The sequence below is a fragment of the Pongo abelii genome, chromosome X (assembly GCF_028885655.2).
Source record: "Pongo abelii isolate AG06213 chromosome X, NHGRI_mPonAbe1-v2.0_pri, whole genome shotgun sequence".
NCBI lineage: Eukaryota > Metazoa > Chordata > Mammalia > Primates > Hominidae > Pongo > Pongo abelii.
This window is the reverse complement of record NC_072008.2, coordinates 2,247,149-2,256,328: the sequence shown is the minus strand read 5'-3', so window position 1 is coordinate 2,256,328 and position 9,180 is coordinate 2,247,149. Positions and strand designations below refer to the sequence as shown.

The 9,180-nt window shown below is 46.0% G+C and overlaps 1 long non-coding RNA gene across 1 annotated transcript in view; it reads right to left on the bottom strand.

The window, feature by feature from the left end:
- Positions 1 to 434: 434 nt before the first annotated feature.
- The window catches only part of LOC129053353 (uncharacterized), a 48,304-nt gene continuing 39,558 nt past the window's right edge, over positions 435 to 9,180 (bottom strand). Inside the window, exon 10 of the long non-coding RNA XR_010138974.1 lies at positions 435 to 3,318. This is a non-coding gene — a long non-coding RNA (uncharacterized LOC129053353). The remainder of the gene's footprint in view (positions 3,319 to 9,180) is intronic.

Here is a 9,180-nt window from a genome sequence, read left to right as displayed (position 1 = left end):
GAGAATGCAACTGTGAATAGAGAGATTGAATGTGTCTGACGCAAGGTTGTCACAGTTCCTGTTTTCTGGTTAGGCCTGCATTTCCTTATGAATTACAGAGAATGAAGAACTTTTCTTGATAATAATGGTCATTCTATGCAGAGCAGGACTTGAGATGTTATGATAAATGTATAATTTCTCAAAAGTGGTCTACTTGAGAACACAGTTTCGAGGAGTTCCTCTCCATATTTGTTCCTGGGTAAAGCAGCTCTTCATAAGGTAATTCAGCTTTCAATTTATTTTAATCAGCACTTCAGCTCAGGCTAGCAATGTCACTATGCTTTCCAGCCAGGATGGTCCCAGGGTGCCTCAGACATTGAGACAGAGAGGAGTGTAAAATGACTGCCACTGAGGGGTAAAGTAGAATCTGATATGAGAAAAAAACAGAGATATGTAGAAATCACAAAAGAAGCATACTATATTTCCAGTGCAATTCCATTTTAGGTGAATATAGAAAATAATTGCAAAACTTCACATAGGCCTTCATTAATTTATGCTATACTAATTTTCACATATGCCCAAGTTAATTCATACTAATTTATACTAACTACCACCAAGGCCATACAATTCTGCCCAAGGTAAAATTTACCTACTGTCAGAAGTAAATGTGGTGTTTTAAAACTGATTCTACAGTCAAGAGATCCCCATTAACCACACTTCTTAAAACCAGATGAGCAAGTTCTATCAGATTAACTCTGGAGCTTAAAATCCAACTACACAGAGAACTTTTGAAAACCCTGAATGATTAGTTCCCCCTGTTGGAAGTGGTGCCCTTCACCCGGGCAACTGCTAAGTCACTGTTTTATTTCGTGTAATGGAAACACAGTAATGCATTAGATACTCATAAGATTAAAATATTTGGAGGTAGGTCCAAGGAGCACAGTAACGCTGAAGTGGTCATGAGTATAAAGAATATTTCATCTGCAACTCCTGTACAGTGATAGGAAAGTATCTGTGATAATGGCTGCTGAGAAATCTACAGGCAAGACTAATACTGTTGTGGGATGTTGCCTATGTCCACAGGCAATGCTGAATTTCAGTTACAAGTGAGTGAACCCAGAGATGTAGACTTTGTCCCATCTGAGTTGACAGAGCCCTGGAATTTTACTCACAGACTTCTGGGTTCTCTCAACATACCAAGGCAAAGAACAAAACCTCCAACGATAGGGTAACAGAAGAGGGAACGAGTGGCCAGCCTTGTTCGTTTGCGATACCATTTAAATAACAAACTTAAAGCAGAAATAATTAAAATGAAATTGCATGTTAAACTGCTCTTCTATATGCTTATTTTTGGTTTCCCTTGTTCCTCTTTTATTTTTCATTATTATTACTATTATTATTATTATTGAGACGGAGTCTTGCTCTGTCACCCAGGCTGGAATGCCATGGCGCCATCTCGGCCCACTGCAACCTCCACCTCCCGGGTTCAAGCGATTCTCCTGCCTCAGCCTCCCGAGTAGCTGGGACTACAGATGTGTGCCACCACGCTCGGCTAATTTTTGCATTTTTAGTAGAGACGGGGTTTCACCATATTTGCCAGGCTGGCCTTGAACTCCTGACCTCATGATCCGCCTGCCTTGGCCTCCTAACTTTCATTATATTTTTAATCAATAAACAGTAATTGCATATGTCTCTGGGGTGCAATGTGACGTTTCTCTGTATCTTTCCTGTTGGATTCATCCTCAGCATCAGTGCAAAACCCATCATGTTTGCAGACACTTGGTCTGAAGAGATCCAGCGTTCAATGGAAATGTCTATCAGACAATGAGTGAATGGCTGTGCCTTCCATATAAAAGCACGATAATGATGTATTCTGAGTGGAGGCATGCCTCTGTGATTTTACCCCTCTCTCAGCTCGGCTGGGACCCGGATTCTTTCAGATTTACACCTCTCTGGGTAAAAAAAAAAAAAAAGAAAGCTGGGACCCAGGTTCTCAGAGTTAAGTATAGTCTTTCTGCAAGAGGCTCTTTGTCCACATCAACAGTAAGATAATTTGCTGTCTCCAAACTGCTAGACCAGCTGAACTTTCCTTGTTTGCTTTCTTGTTAGAGTGCCCATGAAAAGGCAGATTGGAGATAAAATTGATTCAAGAGAGGCCATGGATAAGAGATGTTTTGTCTCCAGTTGCATCAGAATCACAAACTATTCCAGGGGAAGGTACACAGAAGACATTTCTGTAGGTTATTCTGTGCTGAAAAGGATTATGAATGACATTTGTCACTGTGGTTCATGCATATTCTTTCTGGTATCTCAATAGCGATGTGATACCCACGAACACCGTCAACATCGTAGAGACTGGGATGTGCAGAAGGGCACAGGAGAGCACAGTGCCTTTGGAAAGCTCCCAGGTCCAATATCAACTCTACATTCCTTCAGCCTGTCTCTCTCTGATGTATCCCTCTTGTCAAGAGAGGGAAATGCACTTAGAGGGAGTCCATTTAATGTTTGTTGAGTGAATGAAAGAATGAATGCATGATGAGTTCTTGTCTGTGGCCACATGCCTCTCTGCCAAAATCTATTTCTTCAAACTTAATTTCTGTCTGAACATCTCTATTCATGCTTCCTGTGGCTTTGGTATTTCAGCAAAAACCCTCCCTGGGTTCTGACTCCAGGAGACATAAACCACTCAAGCAGTCTTTAGAAATCCTTCAATTAATTTTTAAAAATTATTTGTAGAGACAGGGTCTGGCTATGTTGCCCAGGCTGGTCTCAAACTCCTGAGGCTCAAGTGCTTCTTCTACCTTGGCCTCCAAAGGTGCTGGGGCTACAGTTGTGAGCCACTGCACCTGGCCCCAATTCTGTCTTCCAGATTTACCCTCACTGATGATCCAGTCACCTGCTCACTCTCCTCTTTGGGTCATGAGAGCTGGTGACTATGCAGCCAAAAGGGTACCTTCTGCAGACTTCAACAGAGTCCTGCCCTTCCATTTACATTTAACCTCATTGTTTATGGGTGGCCCCCAGAAACTCTCAGAAACAACAGTTAGAGTCGGGGGGGGGTCCTAAGGGGAGTGGGGTGAAGTTAGACCTGAGCTTCTGAGTTATTCTTCCTCACCTCTCCTCCGTCCCTCCCTTCTCTCACATTCCTCCTCCCCTTCTCTCTCTCTTGACCCCCATCCCTTCCCACAATTCCTCTTTTTTTCCAAGCTCTGAGAATGTTCTGGCATCTTCCACCATGCAGAGAGTATGGTAGGAGGTTAGGAACTAATGGCTCTGGAACCAATGTCTCCTTCAGGTGATATGTACTTCCAATCAGCAGCTCCAAGTCTGTTCATGTTCCTATGACATCAGAGAGGAAAGCAAGATTATTTGGTGCCCAGCCAGTCTCCCCCTCCTCTGGGAGATGTCCAACCTCTGTGTCCTCTCTTCTGTCTGCACCCAGGGGACCAGGTATTTGGAAGCCACACACAGAGACTCAGCTTTAGGGGGCTGGCTCCCCATCTCAAAGACATCTGGTGGTTGAGGTTGGTTGACCCATCCAATCAGTGATCTTTCAGTTGGAAGGTTTTTTGGTGGGGAGAGGGAGTAACCCTACAAAGAAAAAGCACCAGATCCCCGTGCTTTTCAGTCTCTCATTCCTGACTCAGACCAGGGAACCGATCTCTGTGGGACTTTGAGCTGGGAGGAGCTGACAACAGCTGCTATTGATTTGGGGCTGAGACTTCTCCCAGTTCCTGACGAGTTTGGAACTTGTTGACTTCGGGTAGGTCCAAAGGCAATGAATGTAAGGGCTGTTTAGGCTTCTGGAGGGGGTCTTGGAGAGGAGAGGTGCCTGGGGCTTTTGGTCAGGGGTGATTCCCAGGAGATGCTTCTAGGGGAAAAGGGAGAAGCAAGAACCTATAGATGGTTCTACGGCTCTGGGGACTGAGAGGTGAACTGGACAAAATGAAGATAGCAGGAGTTGCTGGGCCAGCAGGTGGAGGACAAGGTCAGAGGTCAACGTCCACTAAGCAAACAGCCTTTACCAGGCACGCTGCCAATTAAAGGGACAGCTTTGTGGGGCTCCAGAAGCATGTTGGTCTGCCACACTCCTGTCTTCTCCACTGAGATTTCTGTGGGGAAGGATGTTGTTGTAGAAAAATACCCATAACATTAACTTCATCATTTAACCTTTTCATTTGTGTATATATGTATTTATTTGTTTTAGAGATGGGGGTCTCCCTCTGTCACCCAGGCTACAGTGCAGTGACAGAAACACCTCTCACTGCAGCCTTGACCTCCTGGGCTCAAGTGATCCTCCCACCTCAGCCTGCAGAGGAGACGGGACTACAGGCACACACCACCATGCCCAGCTGATTTTTAAAAATTTTTTGGTAGAGACTGGATCTCACTATGTTGCCCACTCTGGTCTTGAACTCCTAGGCTCAAGCAATCCTCCCGCCTTGGCCTCGCAAAGAGTTGAGATTAAAAGGCGTGAGCCACTGCACCCAGCCTGTTTTCACCTTTTGTTTTTTTTGAAACGGAGTCTCATTCTGTCGCCCAGGCTGGAGTGCAGTGGCGCGATCTCGGCTCATTGCAACATTCACCTCCCAGGTTCAAGCGATTCTTCTGCCTCAGCCTCCTGAGCAGCTAGCAATACAGGCATGCGCCACCAGAGCCAACTAATTTTTGTATTTTTAGTAGAGACGGGGTTTCCATGTTGGCCAGACTGGTCTCGAACTCCTGACCTCATAATCCGCCTGCCTCGGCCTCCCAAAGTGCTGGGATTACAGGTGTGAGCAACCGCGCCCGGCCTGTTTTTACCATTTTTAAGTGAACAATTCAGGCGCATTTAGTACATTCACAGTGTTATGCCACCATCACCGCTATCTAGTTCCAGAACCCGTCATCTCTGCAAAAGGAAACTTCGTATCTATCAAGTAATCACTCTTCATTCCCGCCCCCGCCAGCCCTGAGCAACCACGAAGTCAGTTTCTGCCTTGATGGCTTTAACTATTCTGGACATTTTATATAAAGTGACTCCTACAATATGTGACGTCTTGTGTCTGTCTTTCTGCACTTAGCATAATGTCTTCAAGGTTCATTCATGTTGTAGCATGTGACTGTTTCATTCCTTTTCATTGCTCAATAATATTCCATTGTATGGACGGAACACATGGGGTTTATCCACTTAGTATCAGATGGACATCAGATTGTTTTCACCTTCTGGCATTTTGGATATTGCTACATACATTTGTGTACAAATTTCTGTTTGCACATCTGTTTTCAGTATCTTTAGGTATTAGGTAGAAGTAGGATTGCTACATCACTTGGTAATTCTGTGTTTAATTTTCTGAAGAGCCATAAAACTGCCTTCCATAGTGGCTATACCATTTTAACTTCCCACCAGCAAAGCAGGAGAATTCTAATGAATCCACATCCTTGCCAATAATGATTCCTTTTCTTCTTTGTAAAAACAATTATCAGAATTCTAGTGATGCTTTGAGGATTTAAACATTGCTCAGGCCTGGCACGGTGGCTCACGACTGTAATCCCAACAACTTTGGGAGGCCGCGTGGGTGGATCACCTGAGGTCAGGAGTTCAAGACCACCCTGGCCAACATGTGAAACCCCGTCTCTACTAAAAATACAAAAAATAACCCAAGTGTGGTGTCACGTGCCTGTAATCCCAGCTACTCGGGAGGCTGAGGTGGGAGAATCACTTGAACCTGGGAGGCGAAGGTTGCAATGAGCCAAGATCGCACTATTGCACCCAGCCTGGGCGACAAGAGTGAAACTCCATCTCATAAGCAAACAAACAAACAAAAACATCGTTCACAACTGTGGTTCTGTGCATTCAAGGGTGTGGGAAACAAGGCTCAGGTTGTCTTATTTTTAGTCCCATTATAAGAACTGACAATACAGAACTGTGGACAAGAACTGAAAATACAGAACTGTGGACAGGTAGTCAAACATATTTTTCTATCTTGGTAATCTGAAATCTAAACCACTTGAAGGGCACATACAGAATCTGCTGTCCTGGGTTTGCACAGTTAACTCTGCAGAAAAGCTATTCTGAACACAAGAAAGGGTCCATAGTCACAGACCCCATAGTTAGCAATTTGCTTATTATCAGCCTTTTATTTATTTATTCATTTATTTTATTTATTTATTTTTTCTGAGATGGAATTTCCCTCTTGTTGCCCAGGCTGGAGTGCAATGGTGCGATCTCAACTCACCGCAACCTCTGCCTCCCTGGTTCAAGCGATTCTCCTGTCTCAGCCTCCCGAGTAGCTGCGATTACAGGCATGCGCCACCATGCCCGGCTAATTTTGTATTTTTAGTAGAGATGGGGTTTCTCCATGTTGGTCAGGCTGGTCTTGAACTCCAGACCTCAGGTGATCCGCCTGCCTTGGCCTCCCAAAGTGCTGGGATTACAGGTGTGAGCCACCGTGCCCAGCCTTATCAGCCTTTTATAATCAACTCAATGGGTGGTGCATCCATCACAAATGAAGTAAAGTAGGAGAGGCCACCAGCCAGGATATGTCTGTGCCATCATTATCCATCTGCATTATGTGACCTCCCACAGCGGGCACCAGCGGGGAAAAGAACACACACACGGACCCCCAAACACTGGAGTCTCCTTCTCCCTCTGCTGCCCCCTGGACCAGCAAGAGGAAAATACACCTTGTCATCCACCAGAGATGAAAAAGGATCCCCAGCCAGGTGCGGTGGCTCATGCCTGTCACCCCAGCACTTTGGGAGGCTGAGGCAGGTGGATCGCTTGAAGTCAGGAGTTCAAGACCAGCCTGGCCAACATGGTGAAACCCCATCTCTACTAAAAATACAAAAATTAGCCGGGCGTGGTGGCGAGCGCCTGTAATCCCAGCTACTCGGGAGGCTGAGGCAGTAGAATGGCATGAACCCGGGAGGCAGAGGTGGCAGTGAGCCAAGATCACACCACTGCACTCCAGCCTGGGCGAGAGAGTTAGACTCCACCTCAAAACAAAAAGAGAGAGAGAAAGAAGATGAGGGAGGGGGTATGGCAGGAGTTTCCTTGAGGAGACCAGCACCATTAGTTTGTTCTCACATTGCTATAAAGAAATAACTAAGACTGGATAATTTATAAAGAAAAAAGACTCCATCTCAAAGAAAAAAAAATGAGAAAAAGAAACCCCAAAGCTTCAGGAAATCCAGGGTATGAAACCGCAAATCCACTGGGCAAGGAAGATGATGCCTCAGTATCCCAATTCTTCAGATGTTCTTCTTCTTCTTCTTCCTTTCTTCTTTTTTTTTTTTCTTTTTTTTTTTGTTTGAGATGTAGTCTCGCTCTGTCACCCAGGCTGGAGTGCAGTGGCATGATCTCGGCTCACTGCAACCTCCACCTCCCGGGTTCAAGCGAATCTCCTGCCTCAGCCTCCTGAGTACCTGGGATTACAGGCGTGCACCACCATGGCCAGCTAATTTTTGTATTTTTAGTAGAGACGGGGTTTCACCATGTTGACCAGGATGGTCTCAATCTCCTGACTGATCTGCCTGCCTCGGCCTCCAAAAGTGCTGGGATTACAGGCGTGAGCCCCCGCACCCAGCCCAGACCTTCCTCTTATCAGTCACCAACTCAGCTTCCCCTGGGACCACTTCAAAAATCAGCTGTTCATGAGGCCCGGTGCCAAATGCCTGGCTTCTAAGAGACACATGAAAACCCTGATTCCTCTTTTCATGGGGAAGACAACTCTGTCCACCCAGTGGACAGCACAGACAGCTCCTAGCACCAGAATGGCAGGGCAAGGGTAAGAGCGTGCCCAGTGGGGAGGCGGGAATGTATATACGTGCTTCCAGACAGGATGTACAAGACAAATAATTTGAATGACTTTTTGAAACAATGTCATACGGTTGCCTGTGCCAAGCCAATTCCCACTCAGGAGACAGCGCCTACTCAGTGTGCTGGAACAAGCATCCCTGTATGAGGAAGTGACTGCTGCCGGCAAGGGCAGCTCACTTGGCAGAGAGGAGAGGCTGGAATGAAGACTAAAGGCATTTTCAGGGTGTGGACTCCCATCAGTGACTTCTACAGAAGAACCCTGAACCCAATCTGGGGTCTGGAGTGGGGACCAAAGGGACAGAGGGGAGGCAGGAAGGGACTCCCTGGGAGACTTGATGGATGACAGAGAACCACAGACACAGAAAAGGCAAAGCCCTGAAGCCACCGTTTGAAAATCAAGGTTAGGGAGACCCAACACAGGAGAGGATTTGGTAAAAGTCACCCAGGACAGGAGGCAGGCAGGGCTCCCTGATCAGAGCTCTCTACACCTGCATTTCTCTTTGTCCTGGTCACCAGGAGAGAGAAAAAGAGAGCCTCCGCCTGACTCAAATGAAAGATGTCTCCGTGGGTAAGGATTTAATTTTCCCTTGATGACCTAAGGAGAAAAATTCTCACTTTCATCCTCATAAATCTATCCTTCTCTTTGCATTCACCTTTGCATCTATCTACATATCTAGCCAGCCACCCACATCCACCCATCCATCTATCCACTCATCCACGAACCTGTTTATTCATGCATCCATCCATCCATTCAATCATCTACTTATCTACCTATCCATCTATCCATCCATCCACCCACCCATCCACCCATCTACTCATCCACTCATCCACCTAACCATCCATCCAACCATCCATCCATCCATCCATCCATCCACCCACCCACCCATTCATCTACTCATCCACCAAACCACTCACCCATCCCTCCAATGATACATCCCCCTATTCATTGACACATCTATTCACTGATCCATCCGTCCATCTACCCATCCATCCACCCATCAATCTATCTATCCACCTTTCCACCTACACATCCACCCAAACACCTTTCCATCCATGTATGTGTCTATTCATCCATCAAACACTTATCCATCTCTCCATCCATCCACCTGTCCACCTATCCACTCAGCCATTCACTCATCCATCCATCCATCCATCCACCTATCCATCCATCCATCCATCCATCCATCTATCCATCCATCCAAATATCCATCCAAACATCCATCCATCCATCCCTCCATTTTACCTACCAATTCACCATCCATTCATGCATCTATCCATTTGTCCACCTTTCCATCCATTTATCTATCCATCTGTCCACCCATCCCTCCCTCCTTCTCACTTTCCCTCAGTTCCTGCATATGGACACCTAGACATGTCTAGACATCCATGTAGCCATGAGC